Here is an 18,833-nt window from a genome sequence, read left to right on the forward strand (position 1 = left end):
ATAAAGCTTTGTTTTTCTCCTATTATTCTGTCTCATGTCAGTTAAATTCTTAGACCAGCCAGAAGGACCTAGAGGGGAGAGGAATTGCCTTCCTCCCCTACACCAGCTAGGCTTTTAAACCATTGCACAAAGGACGACAAATTTTAAATTTGTAGAGGAGTGGTAAGACAATGGAAAGGGGTTTAGGCTTTTAGGGGTGGCAGACTGTGAGAAGGTAAATATATGGGAGAAACTAACTGAAGTTAAGGATTGTTTTAGTAAGGTTTGTTATGATGATTCCTTTCACTGATAAAAGTCTAGAATTGTTCCCTGTGATCAACTTCTGCCCTTCCTGGTACAGAGGAGGAGGGGACACCTTCACAAAGGGAAATGTATAGGGGGAAGGCAGAGAGCTTCTCTATGACTACTTCTCAAATGCTTTCAGCTCAAAATAATCCTTATGCCAAAGTGGCATATTTTAGGGTGGCAAATTCTGATCCCCTACACTCCTATATATCGTCTGAAAAGATGATGCATGTACTTGGCTTTAAAAAATACTGCATAAAAGAACATATGAGGAAAATGTATTATCTCCCCTACCCCCCGCCATCTCCCAAATTGCTTTCCAGAGTTCATATATGCACATGCCAGCATTATATGTATTATCTGTCACTCCCTTTTTACACGTGGTTGCATTCCAACCACATGGTGTTGCACATTGCTTTTTTCACTTAACTTATTCATTCATTCAATAAATATTTATCAAGCTTTTACTATGTGCCAGACACTGTTCCCGGTGATGAGAAAACAGCAGGGAACAAAAGAAAATGCCTGCCCTTAAGAGTTTATGCTGTAATGAAAAGAGATGAGCAATAAACAAACTAATATATAATATGTCAGACACTGAGAAGAACTGTGAAGAAAAAAGCCAGGAGAGGAGAATACAGAGTTGGTGGGGTCTGGTATTTTAGAGGAGTCAGGGTAGGTGGTCTTTTTGAAGACCTGACATTTGAGCAGAGATAGGAAGGAGGTTCCTTCCTATCCATGGGGATATCTGGAGGAAGAGTGGTCCCAACATGGAACAGCAAGAGGAAAGGCCCTGCAACAGACACATGCTTAACTTAAAACCCAGAAGGCCAGGGTGGCTGGAGCATAGACAAGAGGGAAAATGGTGAGAGATGAGGTTGGATGGTACCCAGGGGAAGTTCTCTTAGAGGATTGTGGGCAGCCTTGGTAACTCTACACTTTATCAGCACAGTGAGAGGTTTTGAGCAGGGGAAGGACATGATCATGCTTACATTTTAAAAGCATCATTTTGGCTGCTGGGTGGAGAATAGACTGGGACAGCATTGGGGTAGGGTTGGAGCAAAGACAGGACTAGTTAGGTGACTATTGCTGTATGCGTAGCTTGAAGAGAGGTCTGTACTAAACTGTATCTACATCTGTATCTACCTGGGTCCCTCTTATTATTATAGTGATCCATTTTATGGATGTACCATAATTTATTTACTCAATCCCCTACTGATGGACATTTAGACTGGTCTCAACGCTTCGCTTCTACAAACAACGGAGCAATCAATATCCCTTGTGCTCATGTTCCAGTATATCTGAAGGATTGTTCCAAGAAGTATAATTGCTCATCACAAGTTAAAATAAATTATTTCCCAGAGTGAAATGAAATCTGGTGATTAATTCTCACCTTGAGCCCAAAGAAACAAGTTTATTCATTCTTTGCCACCCCACCCCTTCAGAGATTAATGAGTGGGGCATCTGCCACCCCTCCCACATCAGTTTTCTCGTCTTTAAATAATCCCAGTCTAGCATGCTTCTGCCTACGCCGCATCCTCTCCCCGACGGTCCCATGTCAGGTTACAGAGGGGTAAAGTGAGGCACAGGCAGCGTCCGTGGCACAAGTCCTCCCCCCACCCCACCCCCGGCCTTCCTGGCCCCCTCACCCCTAGCATTCTCTTCCTTCTCCCCTCCCCAGGGACTAAGTTCCAGGCTGCTAAACCCCACCCGGGTCCCTTATTGCTCAGGACCCCGACTCCCACCCTCTTTCCCTCCTCCTCTCGCTCGGGGGCTGCCGAAGGGCACGCGAACCCTCCAGTCCCTTCCGAGCCGCCGTAGCGCGAGCCGCGGGAGCGCCGCAGCTCCGGTCGCCAAGGCAACGGGCTCCGCTGCGCGCTGCCAGCGCCTCGCAGCCCGGGGGAGGCGCTGCGGGCCGGCGGCCCGGCTCGGCGAGGCGGCGGGACGGCAGGTGAGCAGGGGCCGAGCGGGCAGTCGCGGCCCAGCCGTGCGGGTACCGGCGTCGACTCGTCGCAGCGGGCGAGGGGCTGGGCAGCGGGGGACCCCCGCGAAGGAGACTTGGGTCGGACCTTTAACCCCTCCGCCGCGCCCGGGCGGCGCCCCCTCGTGCCCTTTAACCCCGCTCGGCACTGGCTTGGAGTGAGCTGTCGGCTGTTGATTTTATTTGGGGGCCGTTGTCCTGATCCGAAAGTTTCTTAAAAAAAAAAAAAAAAAGCCCTTCTTATTTGGGGATCGGGGAATAACTCAAAACTGCAGAAAATGTATGTCTGTGTGACTCTTCGGGGGCCAGAGAGAATTGACTTCTTTGTGCATTAGTTTTCCCATCTGCAAAATGGAGATGATAGCACGTGTCTTACAAGGTTATTACAAAGTAAATTTATGTTCAGTGCCCTTGCAGGTAAGTCGTCAATACTTGAGAGCTTTTGTTATTCCTACTACTACAAGGAGGTCCATTACTGAGCATCTCTTGTGTGCCAGGGCCTGGGCTGGTCGCCAGGGGTAAAAAACTGAATGAGACGTCTTGTCCTCAGGGAACTCCATAGTTTTACGGCGTAAATAGGAATTCATTATGATTCGAGCTATGATTTTGGACATACAGGAGACTGTGAATGCACCAATAAGGCAGTTAACCCAGATTTCTGGAGACGAAGTGGGGGAGGATGGTCGAAGAGATTCTAAAAGAAGATGACTTCCAAAATGAGACGTGAAGCCTGCCTTTGTAATGGCCAGAAGATGAGGCTGGTGAAGTGCACAGTGTTCTAGGCAGAGAGCAGGCACGTGCAAAGCCCCGGGGAAAGAGTGCAGGCTCCTTGGGCATCTGCAAGGATTTCATAGGCTGGCTGGAGACACATTCTGAGAAGTGGAAGTGGTCTGGCTAGATGTGTTTGAGAGATAAGCTGGTGCCCCTTCTGAAACACTTTCCTGTATCTCCTAGTGAGTTTTGAGGAGTTCGGACTTTATCTTGGGGGCAGTGGGAGCCATCAGAGGATTTTAAACAGGCAGTGAGTGTGTGTTGACCAGAGGTATGGTTTCAGAAAGATCAGGGTTTTTTGGTGCTCTCTTGGTCTCATCACTCCTTCAATCTGTTTTCCACATTGCAGCCATTCATTTATGGTGATTCAAAAAATATTTATTGAGCCTCTGCTGTGTGCCAGGCACTGTGTAGGTAGTAAGGAATCAGGTTCCTGCCCTCATGGCGTGTGTTCCAGACACGTTCAAAGGTACATTCATGGAGACGAAAGCAGTCCAGTTACAACTGGAACTTAATCAATATTGAAAGAGTTCCATTCAGAGAGATAAAAAAAGGCCCGGATCATTCAGGGCCACTGTGTGGCACACTCTTGGAACAACCATTCGCTTAGACTACACCGAGAAGAAATGGCCAGAGAAGTAGGAGGAAAATTAGGAGAGTGCAGTAATGAAAGCCCAAGGAAGAGGTCAGCTTTGCTGGATGCTGCTGAGATTTCGAGTAAAATAAGTTAAATATTAAAATGTGCCCTTTGGATAAATAAATACAGAGGTCACTGGGGACCTAATTGAGCAGATTTGGTGAAATGGTGGAGGCGGAATCTATATCGGCAGCTTCCAAAGGTTCAATATAATGTATCAGTGGGATGAGGAGAGAGTGGGATGTGAGAAAGTAAAGACAAAGTGTAGGCAGCTCAAAGAAGTTTGGCTGTGAAGGGAGAGAGAGAAGGCTGGAGAACGATTGGGGAATAAGGTGAAATCTTTTTAAGCATGAGAGAGATGTGAGCAGATTTAAATGCTGATGGCAAAGAGCCAGTAGTGAGAGAGAGGCTGAGAAAATACAGGAGATGAGGGGGAAATCAGTGGCACAACTTTCCTGAGAAGCTGAGAGTGGTAAGATCCACAGCACAGGTCCTTTAAAAGGAATCTGAAGGCTTCTACTTTTTTGGAGAAGTGGGAAGTAAGGTCAATGCCAAAAAGGAGTGCATCAGTGTCATGCAACAAGAAAAAAGAAATGCAAGGTGTAAGTGTGGACAGAAAGTTATATTTTCAATATCATCAGATAGCAGACATTTATTGAACTAATATTGTGTTCAGCACGTTTCATGTGCTAGTCTCAGTTAATAATGTGGTCTTTACAACTACCCTGAGAGATCGCCTCTGTTATAATTTCCAGCTTATGGATGAGGAAATTGAGGTAAAATGCTTACCACCGTCATACAGGATTTGAATCCAGGTCTGCCTGAGCCCAGAGCTTTTATTCTTACTCACTACCTAGATGATATGATTGTCTACCTATGATCTGATTATCTGCTGAGAAGATTCGAGAGAATTGAATTAAAAATAATTAGATATAATAAGGTTAAGTGAACAAGCAGCTACAAGATAGACAAAAAGCACTAGCTTTATGTCAGCGGTAATAGTCAGAAAATGTAGTTAATGACAATAGCAACATGAAAAATAAATACCCAGGAGTAAACTTTAAAATAAATGTGCCCAGGCTAGCCAGATAAAATAAGAGTTGACTGGAGTAGGGGTGGTAGGGGGCAGAATGGGTGTTTGGGTGAAGAGGAGGTATTTTTCCCTTGGGAAAATCAGGGTACTCCATACTAGAAAAGGAGCATGTGGAAAAAGCAATGTCTATCATAAGATATCATGGGAAAATATGTGAAGATGTTGACTATGATGTTTTTATAATATTGAAAAACTGAAAACTTAAATTATGGTGCAGTCATATGATGGGTGCTATCAGCCATTAAAAGAATGAGGTGGGAGCTATATATATATATATGAGAAAGATGAAAGATGTTTACATCATATGTTAGGTGTGAAAAGCAGATTATAGTACAGTATGTTCCTATATTTGTTTTTTTAAGTATATACATATGTATTTATAGGAAAAATGTCTAGAAAGATTAATTCTTTAAAATTTTTTTTTATTTTTAATTATGGTAAAATACCTATGACATAAAATTTATCATCGTAACCATTTTTTTTAAAAGATTTTATTTTTTTCCTTTTTCTCCCCAAAGCCCCCCAGTACATAGTTGTATATTCTTCATTGTGGGTCCTTCTAGTTGTGGCATATGGGACGCTGCCTCAGCATGGTTTGATGAGCAGTGCCATGTCCGCGCCCAGGATTCGAACCAACGAAACACTGGGCTGCCTGCAGCGGAGTACGGAGCGCGCGAGCTTAACCACTCGGCCACTGGGCCAGCCCCCATTGTAACCATTTTTAAGTGTACAGTTTGGTAGTGTTAAGGATGGATATTCACATTGTTGTGCAATCAACCTCCAGAATTTTTTCATCTTGCAAAACTGAAACTTTATACCCATTAAACAACAACTCCCCTTTTCCCCCCTCCCTCTAGCCCCTGGCAACTGCCATTCTACTTTCTGTTTCTGTGAATTTGACTACTCTGAATAGTTCATGTAAGTGGAATCATACAATGTTTGTCTTTTTGTGATCGGCTTATTTCACTTAGCTTAATGTCCTTAAGGTTTATCTGTGTTGTAGCATGTGTCAGAATTTCTTTCCTTTTTAAGGCTGAATAATATTCCATTGTATGTATACATATACACTTTCTAGGTACTTTACGTGTATAAACACATTTTGTTTATCCATTCCGTAGATGAACCTTTGAGTTGCTTCCCCACTTTGGCTATTGTGAATAATGCTGCCATGAACATGAGTGTAGTAGAAAGATAAATTCTTTATGTCTGCGTCATGAGATCGTGGGGAGACGTTTATTCCTTTCCTTATTGCTTTACTTTTCTTTTTCTATGAGCATCAATTGCTTTCATAATCAGAAAAAGAAATAAAGGTATATATTCTGTTTTGGGAGATGAGGGAGTAAAGGTAAAAAAAGTCTGATCTAGGGTAGTGGCAGCAGGAATGGAATGGAGAGGGCAGATTTGAGAGACATTTCAGGAGAATTGACAGGACTTGACAACTAAGAGGTAAGGGAGAGACGAGTGGAAGACGAAGACTTCCCTGCCTATGGTGTGAAGGGGCCTCATCTTGGAGGGCTTAGACTAGGGAAGGAAGGTGGAAATAAGGCTGGAGAGCCCCTGAGCCTTTGTTCAGGAGTTTGGACTTTTTCCTGAAAGCAGAGGGAAGCCTTTGATGGAAGGGAAATGACTTAATCAGATTTGTGTTATAGAAAGATCACTCTGGCTCCCTTCACTCATTCTGCAAGCTGAAGCCAGATAGTGCCAAGTTTCCCTTTGTGTTACTTAAGAGTTGAACCTCTGTTAATTTCCTTTTATTTGAGATGAAGCATTAGTGCTGAAAGATACCTATCTATTCTTCTAGAAGCACCTGGATATTTTAAACAGAGTCCTATTTAGATTACGTTGATTGTTAATTGTGTTGGGTTTTATCTCAACAATACAGTCTACTGTAAATTTACTTTTTACCTTTAGTAGGGGAAATATGACTAATTGGGAAAGTAAACAAGAAATATAAACAACTCCAGTTAGAGAACTTCAATTTATTGCAAATATCTTTGACACTGTCCTTTTGGGAGAGAAAGGCCATTATGAAGAAAACAGTGTCATATTGAGGAGTTACTACAAAACAGAAATTCTTACGAGTCGGAATAGCTTCAGCCCATTAGCTATTTGTATTCCCACAAACCTGTAATCTCTCTCTGCTTCCAGAGCATCTCAGAGAGAAGGAACTAACTGTTGTGCTAATGTTTGTAAGAGCTTTGTAAATTTGTAAGAGCTGGATTTCCAAAAGATGTGAATCCATGATCTCATTTCATTCCTCCCAACAAAAACGAGGTGGAGATTACCATTCCCGTTTTCAGATGAGAAAATTGAAATCAGAGGATTCCGCACACCTCCCATCTCCGACATCTAATACACCCTGGAGTTTTAATCCAGGATTCCTTATTTTCTTTTTATATTATATCTTCTTCTTATGGAAAGTTTTGAAAATATACAAAAGTACAAAGGATAGTAGAATAAATACCTTATTCCCATACCCCAGTTTCAACAGTTAACAACATGTGGCCCATTTTATTTCAGTATACTCCCCCACTCTTTCCTCACTTTGGATTATTTTAAAGCAAATCCCAGACATCATATCATTTCATTCATAAATACTACTTTTTTTTTTAAAAGATTGGCACCTGAGCTAACAACTGTTGCCAATCTTCGTTTTTTTTTCCTCCTTTTTTTCCCCAAATCCCCCCAGTACATAGTTGCATATTTTTAGTTGTGAGCCCTTCTATTTGTGGTATGTGGGACGCCACCTCAGTGTGGCCTGACGAGCAGTGCCGTGTCCATGCCCAGGATCCGAACCAGCAAAATCCTGGGCCGCCAAAGCGGAGTGTGCAAACTTAATCACTGGGCCGCGGCGCCAGCCCCATAAATACTTCTATATGCATACCTAGGAGATAGGGACTTTTTTTCTCTTTTTTCTCTATAATCACAATACCATTATCACACCTAAGAAAATGAACAGTTGTAATTCCTAAATATTACCTGATATCCACTTAGTATTCACTTTGTTCAACTATCTCATAAATGTTTTTTTCCATTAGTTTGTTTGAACTGGGATCCAAATAAGGTCCACTTATTACATCTGATTGACCATCCCTTAATCTGTGTCAATTTCTCTTTTTTTTCCTCCTTTTATTTGTTGAAAAAATCAAGTTTTTTGTCCTGTACAACTTCCCACATTCTGGATTTGGCTGATTGCATCCCTTTAATGTGTTCCTCTATTCCCTTTATTTTTTTTGGCCATTATACTTAATAGGTGGTGTTGTGTATTACATCAGCAGGCAGAAAAGTCTAGTTCTCTCTCTGTGTGATATTAAAATTGACCATTGGGTTTAGGTATTGTTTGCATGATCCATCCGTTGTCAGTTTCTCATTAGTCTTTCACAGAATGGTTTTAGCAGCTATTAATGATCATTTCCTAGATCTGTTATTTCATTAGGAGTTGCAAAATGAATCCAGGTTTTCTGATGCCAAGTCATGTGCTCTGTGAAATCCCACTGTCTCAGTTAAAGGAAGCCTTTGCACACTGTCGTGTACTGTCTCCTCTGGTAGGTGGAGAAAAATCCCTCAATTAATAGCTCAGCTTAATATATTAAAAAAAAGAAAAGAAGACAGAAGCTGTATGCTCTGTCCAACACTCATTGCTCACAACATTGCTTTCCTGGGTTGTTCTTATGCATTGGCCAAACCACACAGTGGAAGGGCTGCCTATAGCAGTGTTTTTCTAACTGTAGGTTGTTACGTATTAGTAGATTGAGGAATTATTTGAGGGAGAGGTTCCAGCATGTTTTTTAAGTGAAAAAACAGGATAGGAAGAACAGAAAAACCCCAGAGCGTGTATCGTATAGTAAGAATAAGCTTTGTTTTGTAAAACTTGTGTTTCAGCTCTTTTTATGTATGTCTATCTGAGCCATGATATAAAATGTATTTCTTATTGGAGTCATGTTCAAAAACCATATTGTTCCAGTGTTCAGATGACCACCCTGAAATATAGCAAGTTCTTTAGCCAAGGATTCAATTATGTTCAAATCTACTACTTATAAAATAGTACAGTCTATCGATCCCTTTTAGAATTCCTTTAAAGACTTTTTGGGTGACTGCCAGTTAACCAGAATTACATTATCGCTGATGACCTAATCCTCTAGTATTCAAGTTGAATTGAATACGTGAAGAAATGTGAACTCTCCAGGGGTTTTCACGCATACTGATGTTTTTGGTTCTCTGTTACCCTTGAGGTAGTAAATATGCTTCCAACCAGCTCTGGCATCATTAAAAGGCATGCTGGAGCCTCATCAGTATTAGGTGGTTGGGAACGGGAAAGAAGTCAGGATTGGGCTGTTAGAGAAACTGACTCAGCCCTTTGGCTGGCTTCCGGATGTGGGAGTGGGGCGGGGGCACCCAGACCTCCTGTGCACACGATGGTGACAAAGGCCGCCCTAATATTGTTCCTGCCCTTTTCAGGATTGGCTTAGGACATAAGCAGTTGGACACTAGAGATGAGGGACTAGGAAATGCAGATGTTGGACTACAGTGTACAGTTAACATTTTAAAACTGGGGTTCAGAGAGTGTAAGTTGCTCAGAATCAGCCAGTAAGTGGGGGAGCCAAATTTCAAGGCTTCACCATATCCTGGAAATATTCTGAGCAAACGTGTGCTGTTAAGCTTAATAATAGTACGTACTGCATGGAGTTGTAAGGATTGAATAAGTAGTTAAAGCATTTAACACAGTGCCTGCCTGGAAGAACCACGCAGTAAATATTAGCTGCTATTATTATTTCTGAAATATGTTTTCCCTTGTTGAGTAGTTAAGCCTGCTCCTACCTCATGCCCTGCTCAGTTTCATTTTTCAGCTGCTGCCTTTGTTTCTGTATGGACTGGTGACACGCCCTCCTTATTGAAAAGGTGATTAGCAGTCTCCTTTGGTTTGAGACAACTGATAGCTCCAAGGAATTAGAAAGAGCTTAGCACTTAGTCTGGGTGGCTCTGAGCATGGGAGGATTTGGGGGTGATACATAGGCAGATGATCGATACCTCTTGAACAAAGAAACTGCAGAATGTTTTTCATATAAACCTTTTTTTGTTTTTAATTTAATTTTATTTTTAACAAACTAATAATAAAGCCTTCTTAATTCTATGCTATAATATTCTCTATTTGGGGATCTCAGCTGCCTAAAGAATGACAGTATCATATACATATGTCATTTAAAAATAGGACTTCTAAGTTTTCGTAAATATTTTAATATGATACCATTTAGTTGTACGTGAGGTAGATTTGGGTGATTTTTTTTTATAAATGAGACTTTGTGGCCAGTGTACTTTTAAGACTAGACTGTGTTTTTGTTTGAATATTTGTACCAAAGCTTAGCATTCTACTGCTTACTGATTGTATTTTACTACCTAAGAAAATCAGTGCTATATATATTATTCCAAATTAGTTTATCTGAAACATAATACCTGTTACCTTGTGGTTTTTAAGTTAAAACCTGAGGCATTATTTTCAATTTGTTATTTTTTATGGATAATTTATTAAAGCCGAAGGCACCATGATTGAAAGTAACTGAAAATTAAAGTGGTATTTCCATGCAGGCTAATAAAATGGCATAGTTTTCCTATGGCCTCAGAGTCATTGTTCTCTTTTTAGCCAATATTTGGAAGATACTAGAACTCATCGGAATGCAGAGTTGTATAGTGGGAAGAACAAGAACTTGGGTTTCAGGCAGATCAGGGTTACCTTGGCAAGGTCTTTTAGTCTTGGTCCCCTTATCTGTGAAATGCCTCATGAAGTCTTTTGAGAGTTAACCATTATAGAACTTGCCACTAGAAGGGGCTTAATAAATGTGTTATCTTCTTTCCTTCCATTCCCAATTCCACAAGCCTACCTACTGTGTGCTTCTACTTACCACCAAAAGGAAACTTAGAAAAGTTGGTGGTCTAATCCTAATTTTCAGCATCAGTTAAACATACGTACTTATATTGCTTTCTTGTGTGCATAAGTCTAACATTCAGTGGTTCTTGATCTCTGCATGTTATATGTGGAACATAGTAAATGTGGTGACCATATTTTCCAAACCAAAAAATTGGGACTAGTGGTCTGATGAGTATAGTGTACTTAGAGAGTCAAGAATATTTTGAGGGGCCAGCTCCGTGGCCTAGTGGTTAAGTTCGCGCGCTCCACTGTGGTGGCCCAGGGTTCAGATCCTGGGCGCGGGCATGGCACTGCTCGTCAGGCCACGTTGAGGTGGTGTCCCACATCCCACAACTAGAAGGACTGGCAACTAAGATGTACAGCTGTGTACAGGGGGGGTTTGGGGAGATAAAGCAGAAAAAAGAAAAAAAAAAGATTGGCAACAATTGTTAGCCCAGGTGCCAATCCTTAAAAAAAAAAAAGAATATTTTGAAATACAGTCAGAATATTTTGAAATACAGTCGTGTCACTTAAGGATGGGAATATGTTCTGAGAAATGTCTTGTTAGCTGATTCTGTCGTGCAAACATAATAGAGTGTACTTAAACCTAGATGGTATAGCTTACTACACACCTAGGCTACATGGTACTGATCTTATGGGACCACCGTCATATATGCAGTCCATCATTGACCAAAAGGTTGTTAAAATCGTGCACATAGAACAAAGTCATGGTTAGGAGGTGCTGGAATCCTTTGGACATGAGTTCAGATCTTGGCCCAGGCACTTTCTACTTTCATGCACAAGTTACTTAACCTTTCTAAGCTTTGGTGTTTCTTCACTTGTAAAGTGGCTGTGAGGAGAGTTCCTTGTCTCTTGTGAGGATTGCATGAGAGAGAGGGCTCAACTCAGGGCCTGGAAAGTAGTCAGTACACTTGACAGATCAGTGTTAACTGTTGTGATCATTTTGAAGCCTTTGAAACATATACACTCATTCAGTAACCTTTTTTTGCAAAAGCGTGTATGAAAGCTCTTCTAAAATAACTCAATATTTGGGCACATAGTATATAATAACTTTTTTTTTGCTTGAGGAAGAGTGGCCCTGAGCTAATATCTGTGCCGCCACAGCACGGCTTGATAAGTGGTGTAGGTCCATGCCCAGGATCCGAACCCGTGAACCCAGATTGCCCAAGCAGGACATGCCGAATTTAGCCCCTGTAATAGCTTTATCAGACCTTGTGGAAAGGAGGCATGGAAAAGGCACAGAAGTGTTTGGAAGACCCAGTGCCCAACTTTGCATGCCCACTGGGAAGACCTGACTTACTCGCCTTCCTCACAGTGTTTGAATAACTCTTAGCACCCATTCCATTGCCTGTAAGATGACATCGCTATAGTGTGGATATGTTTTGGCTCGTATAACTTATACTTGTCCCAGAGGTAGGAAAGACTTCAAGATTAACTTAGTCCACTGCCTCAGTCTTCTTTCCCTAAGATTCTCTTGGTTGTGCCCTCCCCAGTGTGTTGGCTTCATCCTCAGGCCAGCAGCAAAACAGATGTAGCAGTTCTGGGCCCCAGATCCATGTATGGCACTCACCAAAGGAGTAGAAAGATTCTCTCCTCCTCTGTTCTCCTAAGAGTGAGAATTTTTCTCAGAAGCCCCCGAATACGAATCCTAGAATCTCGTTGGCCTGAACTGGGTCATGTGCTCATTCCTGAACGAATTCCTGTCACCAGGGCAATGCCATGCTTATTGGCTTGGGCCTGGTTCTTGAACACTTCACTGCATGCGTTTACAGGGGGGATGAGATTATCTTTATGCCAATCAGGAACAGAATTGTGTTTCTGTGAGGAAGGAGCTTTTTCTGTGAGCAGGAGAAATGGACACTGAGTACATTGGTTGGCTCGGAATTGTGTTGGCTGCTGGTAACAGTGCTTTGAATAAGACAAGTTATTTTTCTTTCAAAAAACATTAAATCCAAAGTAGGCAGTGTGTTGCTGGCATGGCAGTTCCACAGTGCCATCATGCAGTCTAGATCTTTCTCTCTCTCTGCTTCACCATGGCTGGCACTCTCATGGTCACCTCGTGGTCACAGATGGGCTTCTAGCTCTCTAGATGAACAGTCTTTCCTTGAGGCAGGAAGAAGTACGAAAGGGAGGGCGAAGGACACCCTTCAAATTACTGGAAGTCTCAACCAACACGTTCAGTTTACTTCTCATTGTCCGTTCTTGTCTGTGAGGAAGCCTGGTGAATGTCGTTTCTTAGCTGGGCACATCACCGTTCCCAACAGTAGAGGGATTCTGTTGCGGTGGGAGAAAGGGAAAGTGGCCACCAGAGAAGGCAGCCACTGTACCCTCCATTTGGAGGAAACCACAATTTTGTATATGTTTACTATCTTTCTATTCATAATTTTTGAATCAAATAATGAGATCGTACTTTATGTAATGTCTTATAATTGATATTTTCCATTTAACCACATCATGAGTATCTTTTCATGTCAGTTAACATATAGAAGCTTCTTAACCAATCTCACGTAACAGATGCTAGATTAACAGATCTCTCCATTTTCACTATAAAAGTTAGTGTTTAACTCCCATGGCCTTCTGAATGTTCTCGGCTAGTAGACAGCTCTCTACTGTGCTGTCCAAGGCAATAGCTACTAACCACATGTGGCTGTTTAAATTTTAGTTAATTAAAATTAAATTAAAATTCAGTTTCTCAATCTCGATAGCCAAATGTGACTAGTGATTACTGTATGGGACAGCCCAGATAGAAAACATTTCCACTGCTGCAGAAACTTCTGTTGGACAGCACTGCTCTAGAGCGCCTGCACACTGCAGCTCTCTTCCGTCTGGTTTTATAGTGATTAAAGTCACCGACTTGGAACCAGACTGCCTGCGTTAGAATTCTCACTCTGCCATTTACTAGTTGTGTGACCTCAGGCAAGTTACTTAACTTCGCTGTTCCTCAGTTTCCTTATTTGTAAAGTGATAGTCACAGTGGTACCTAGACTGTGAGGATTAAAGGACTATAAATCGATGTAGAGTGCTTAGAACAGTGCCTGGCGCATATTAAACACATTGTAAGTATTTGCCATGATGATAATGATCAACAAGAGTCAGCTGGGCTTGTTCCCAAGCCTGTTTATGCCAGTTTTATTATTATAATTACACAATAACTAGATGTTTTGTTAAATAATGAAATATGAGGACAAAAAGGAAAAAAAGACATTGTCTTTGTGAAAAATTAGTTGGATGTCTACACAGAAATCGAAATATAATGACATACACCTGAAATTTATACAGTGTTATAAACCGATGTTACCTCAGTTAAAAAAAATATAAGTTGAATGTGTTTGAAACACCTGATAAAGATAAATGACTAAAAGAAAGTTATTGTCAAATTAGAGGCAGAAGAGACCTCTGAAAAGATTGAGGGAAAAAAATTCATCAAAATGTAGGATTTTGCCTTCAGACTACTTCGCAAGTGTCTTTCTGGTAAAAACTGGAACTCATAGACATGCATCATGGGTGTGGTTCATGCGGGAACTTTAATTGCCAGAATTTATTCTCAAAGAAAAAGCCTTGGTCTTTTATCAAGTATTTGGCAAGTGAATGTACATTTTGTAATGATTCCTCCCTGTTTGTTTTTTTTTTTAATGAATTCTGCCATTATTAGTCCAAATCCTGTCAGGAAGAGAACTTCTATTTTATTTCTTTTTTAGATTGTTATGTATGCATTACTGTGCATCAGTTGAGATGAAAAATGTCACCAAATGCCGGAGTCCCGCCCCAGCTGAGTCCAGGTTCCTGAGGGATGGGCGGCGTCAGCGCAATGAGGGGAAAATAAAGAGGACGTGAGACTTGGGTTGGTGTTAGCAAGTCCAACTTTACTGTGCACAAGTGTCGTTTATATATTTTTTAGGATTAGTACAGAAATAGTTCTACAGATATTCTCAGGGAGATAAGGAAGTAAAAAACGAGCACAAGAATATTTATTAGCATTCTATTCTATAGAGCATAAGGTTATTGGTAGTCTTCTCCGCAATAAACTAGTGTTTGTTGTCTCTAAGCTTAAAGAGATAGGTACCTAGACACCTGTTGTAATTCATGGTAAAGTTATATCAAAGAGAGAAGGTCCAGGCCTCCGGACAGGACAGCAGTCCGTCTGGTTACATTCTGGTGGAGCCATCCCTGCCTCCCTCAATCATTTACGCCATTAGTGTAGATGGTTAATGGGAAAAAAAGGCGACTCCAGGGTATCTTATCCCCAGGGCTATCTGCATTCTCAGCGGGCAGTTAAACATCTTTACATTTTCGCGCCCTTTACTGGGTGAAAGCATTCCTTTGTCTTTTAGATTGTAGAGCTAACAGTCCCTTAAGCACACTGCCGGAGAAAGTATCATTTTGTTAGTAAAGTAAAGGGCTGAAAAGCTAAGCTAAACTATATATCTTCAAGAATGAAAAACAGAAATAAGTATAGACATAACCTTGATAGAAAGCACGCATGTAATTCAGAAAATATCAGGGGTGTCGGCCGGCCATTCTTCACCGAGGGGCATCCCTGCACCCCTCGGCCCTTCTACTCATCAATTATTTATTATTTATTGCTTTTAGGAGAAAACCTCTGTAACATTTTAACAGAAAGCAGAAGGTCAAGAATAATATATAGATACTTCTTGATCATCCAATTAACCAGCAAACTTAGAAGGACAATGCATATATATATTTAGACAAAGAACTGGAGGAAGAGGAAAGCATTAACCAGATGGAGGCCATAAACCTAATTCGACATCTTATCTGGGCAGGATTCCTTTCTGCTTGTCTCAAAGGGGACTGTGTGCCCCTCCATTAATTAACTGAAAAATATCTTGAAAGTTACCTGCAGGTGCTCACATTCTCTTACTGTATCTAATTTTGCCGGGAGGTAGTGCCTCCCAAGCAGCCATCCAAAGGAGTGAAAACTGGAGGTTAAGAAAGGAAAAGGAATGAAGGGCAATTAGAAGCAGCACAGGTTTCAGAACTATGTGAGGGGCTGGCCGGTTATTCTTCACCAAGGGGCGACGCTGCACCCCTCGGCGTTAATCGGCTGGACCCTGTCAAACAGCCCATCAAATGATGTAGCCACGGCTACCGGCAACCAAACCCTATTGTTGGACATTTACATTGTTTCTCAGTTTTCAGTGTTATAAATGGTGCTTGGGTGAGCTTCTTTACAGCTAAATCTTTTCCACTCAGTATGTTTTGATCCGACTTCAGAGGAATTCTGCTCCTCTTCTCTGAGAGGCCTGAATTTCAGTCTGGAAACCATTGTTGTAATTCCATAAAAGAGGACGTGTGGACATTCCAGCCCTAATTTTGCTTTTGCATTTAGCTCCATTTCTTCTTGTGGGCCACTTGCTGATTTTAGATAATGTTTAGTGTTTAATACACCAAAAAGGTTGGGCTGTCCCAGAAAGTTCAGTGTAATGGATTGTCCTGATGTGACTTCTTTCTCACGTAACACTTTGTTTGAACTTTTCTTTTTATAGCATTTCTTATAAATAGTCCTCCTCTGTAATTGTTTTTGCATTCGTTTTGTATCTGCTATTAAATTCTTAGCTTTTTGAGCACTGGAGTCCTTCATTGGACCTTTACATATCCTAACGTAATGGGTGCTCAATTTATTTTCATGGAATGAATGAATGAATCAATGTGTCACTTTCTTCCTTATTATATAGCCATCTTCCATAACACTTCCTTTGAATTCATTGTTAGTGGAGGCTAGTCTTCTAGCCTCTTCAATAGGTCATATTCCACGTTAGAACAAAAACTGGTGTTTATAAGGTAATTTTCAAACATAAAGGTAGAGAGAATAGTATAAAGAAACTTTCATTACCCGTCATCCAGCTTCAACACTTAGCAACATTTTATTTTATTATTATTATTTTTTTGAACAAACCTAACAAATTGCAACCATCAAGTCCTGTTGGGTTTTTCTTTTTCTTTCTTTCTTTTTTTTTTTTGCTGGGGAAGATTTGCCCTGAGTTAACATCTGTTACCGTAGTCTACCTCTTTTTGTATGTGAGCTGCTGCATCAACATGGCCACTGACAGATGTGTGGTGTAGGTCCACACCTGGGAACCCACCCTGGGTTGCTGAAGTGGAGCATACCGAACTTAACACCTAGGCCACTGGGGCTGGCCCATAATTATCAACACATTAGAGCCAGTTTTGATTTTGGTAGAGAGAACGTGAGGACTTTGGGATGCCCATTTTGATTTTGTGGGGAAAGAAGCACTGCATATATGGTGGGCAAGATGGAGAAAGAGGAGGCTGGTGGCTCAGAAACAAACCTGCCTGCCTCCCTCATAAGGTTGTTGTGAGGGTTGCAGGAGTTGACATATGAACACTATTCAGAATATATGAACAAAGAACAGTGTCCAGCACGTGGTGAATGCAAATTAAATCCTGCCAGTGCCGCTGCATTACTGTCACTACTGCATAGCTGGAGAGAGCTAAGTTTGGTGGCCATGGCGCTTACTAACTTGGTGACCTTGGACATCAACCTTTCTGAGCTGCAATTTCTTTATCTGAAAAATGGGAGTGATATAGCATCTTATATACCACATAAGGCAGTAAAATAGTACATGTACATGTGTTCTGGATTAATTAACGTTAATCACAGTTTTCCAGTGTGGTGTCTGGTCTGGAGGATGTGCTTCTGGAGTTTCTTGGGAATCAAGCCTGTTCCTTGTATGGACTCTTGTTCTAAGACTTCATGATATCAGTGGCCCCAGGGCATTCGTCAGCCTAGCAGATAAACGTTATAGTACAATAAACTTCGTTTCCATTTGTAAAATGTTTGTTTCTAGAGCATGAAAACAATTTTGCTTTATATAGTTTGTCCATATATGTACTGGAAATGAAACACTTATCCACCAAGTTGATAAAGGGATAAAAATAGTTTTCCTAAGGAAGCATTTCCTGGAGATTAGTATTGGAAAAATTTTGTAGCAGAATCTGTTTCACCATCTTTGAAATATAAACAGTATCTTCATTTGTCTATATTTTTCTTGTAACACTGTGCTCAACTCCTAGTTAAAAATAGCTTTCCCAAAGCCAGAATTCCTCTAAAAAAAAATCAGTTTTCTTTTCTTTTAAATGACAAGTTTTAAAGACTTTGCTTTCTGCTCGGTACTACAAAGAATTCTAATTATGCAGAACATTCATCCAAACCACACAAACACGTATCTGTCTGTGATAAGGACCAGTGGATACTGTGGGAAGAGAAATGGACTCTCCCTGGTGGTTGTAATTATTTCTGCAGTTTGTTTGGACAGGACAATCAGCTGTCGGGTATGAGAGCTATAGAAATCCAGGGCGCAAAGTCAGTGCCCCAAACTTAAATTCTCAGGAAAATTTTCTCTTTTCGAACTGCCACTTGCCATTAGGTTTGACTCTTTAAAAGTTGGATTTTTGTTGTTTTAGCTGGTAAAAATTTGGCCTTCTTACCATTTGTGATTTATAGCATCTTGTACTTTTATAAACTTCTTCATTCAAACAAACTAAACCCCCATTCTATACCCTCAAATAACAAAAACCAATAAATACAAAATGCAGTTTTATCTCAAAAAGAGCAATATCCTGATGTCACTCTTGGCTGCAATGATGCATGAACTCTTAGCTTTATTTCCCATAGACTGTTCTATTTAAATGTTTTATTACACAGTCTCTTTTCTTGACTCTTTTTCTCTGGATTTCCAGTATATTTTTGTTGATACTTCTTTCCGAAGAGTCCAGCGCAGATCTTTTCTGGTAGTCATCGAGTCATGTATGTTGTGTTAGCAGATAGGCTGCTTCTAATTTAGATTTAATTTAAATCTAAACTTCTAAATTGAGAGAGTTGACAGGAAAAACTTAGAATTTTTTAATTGTGGAACCCTTCTCAGTGACACACGTTTATGTGTCTTTGAGTGAAAAGGAAGTTAGAAAGGAGACTAAATGTACTCCTGGGTCTTCCTTGTTAATCATTGACAAATGAAGTTTGGAACAGTTTTGGCTTCTGAAAGAACTGGGGGATTTTATCCAGTGGAGGTGTACCTTAGCTTTTTACGTGCTGGAACTTGAGGATCAATTTTTGTTTTTTTCATTTCAACACACATTGAGCATTTCCTGTGTGCTTAGCATT

General features: G+C 40.9%; 1 protein-coding gene across 1 annotated transcript in view; it reads left to right on the forward strand.

Moving 5' to 3' along the window:
• Positions 1-2,172: 2,172 nt before the first annotated feature.
• The window catches only part of PKIG (cAMP-dependent protein kinase inhibitor gamma), an 80,513-nt gene continuing 63,852 nt past the window's right edge, over positions 2,173-18,833 (forward strand). Inside the window, exon 1 of the mRNA XM_046678765.1 lies at positions 2,173-2,236. The gene's annotated coding sequence lies outside the window, so the exon portion shown is untranslated. The remainder of the gene's footprint in view (positions 2,237-18,833) is intronic.

This window comes from Equus quagga, chromosome 12 (assembly GCF_021613505.1).
Source record: "Equus quagga isolate Etosha38 chromosome 12, UCLA_HA_Equagga_1.0, whole genome shotgun sequence".
Lineage (NCBI taxonomy): Eukaryota > Metazoa > Chordata > Mammalia > Perissodactyla > Equidae > Equus > Equus quagga.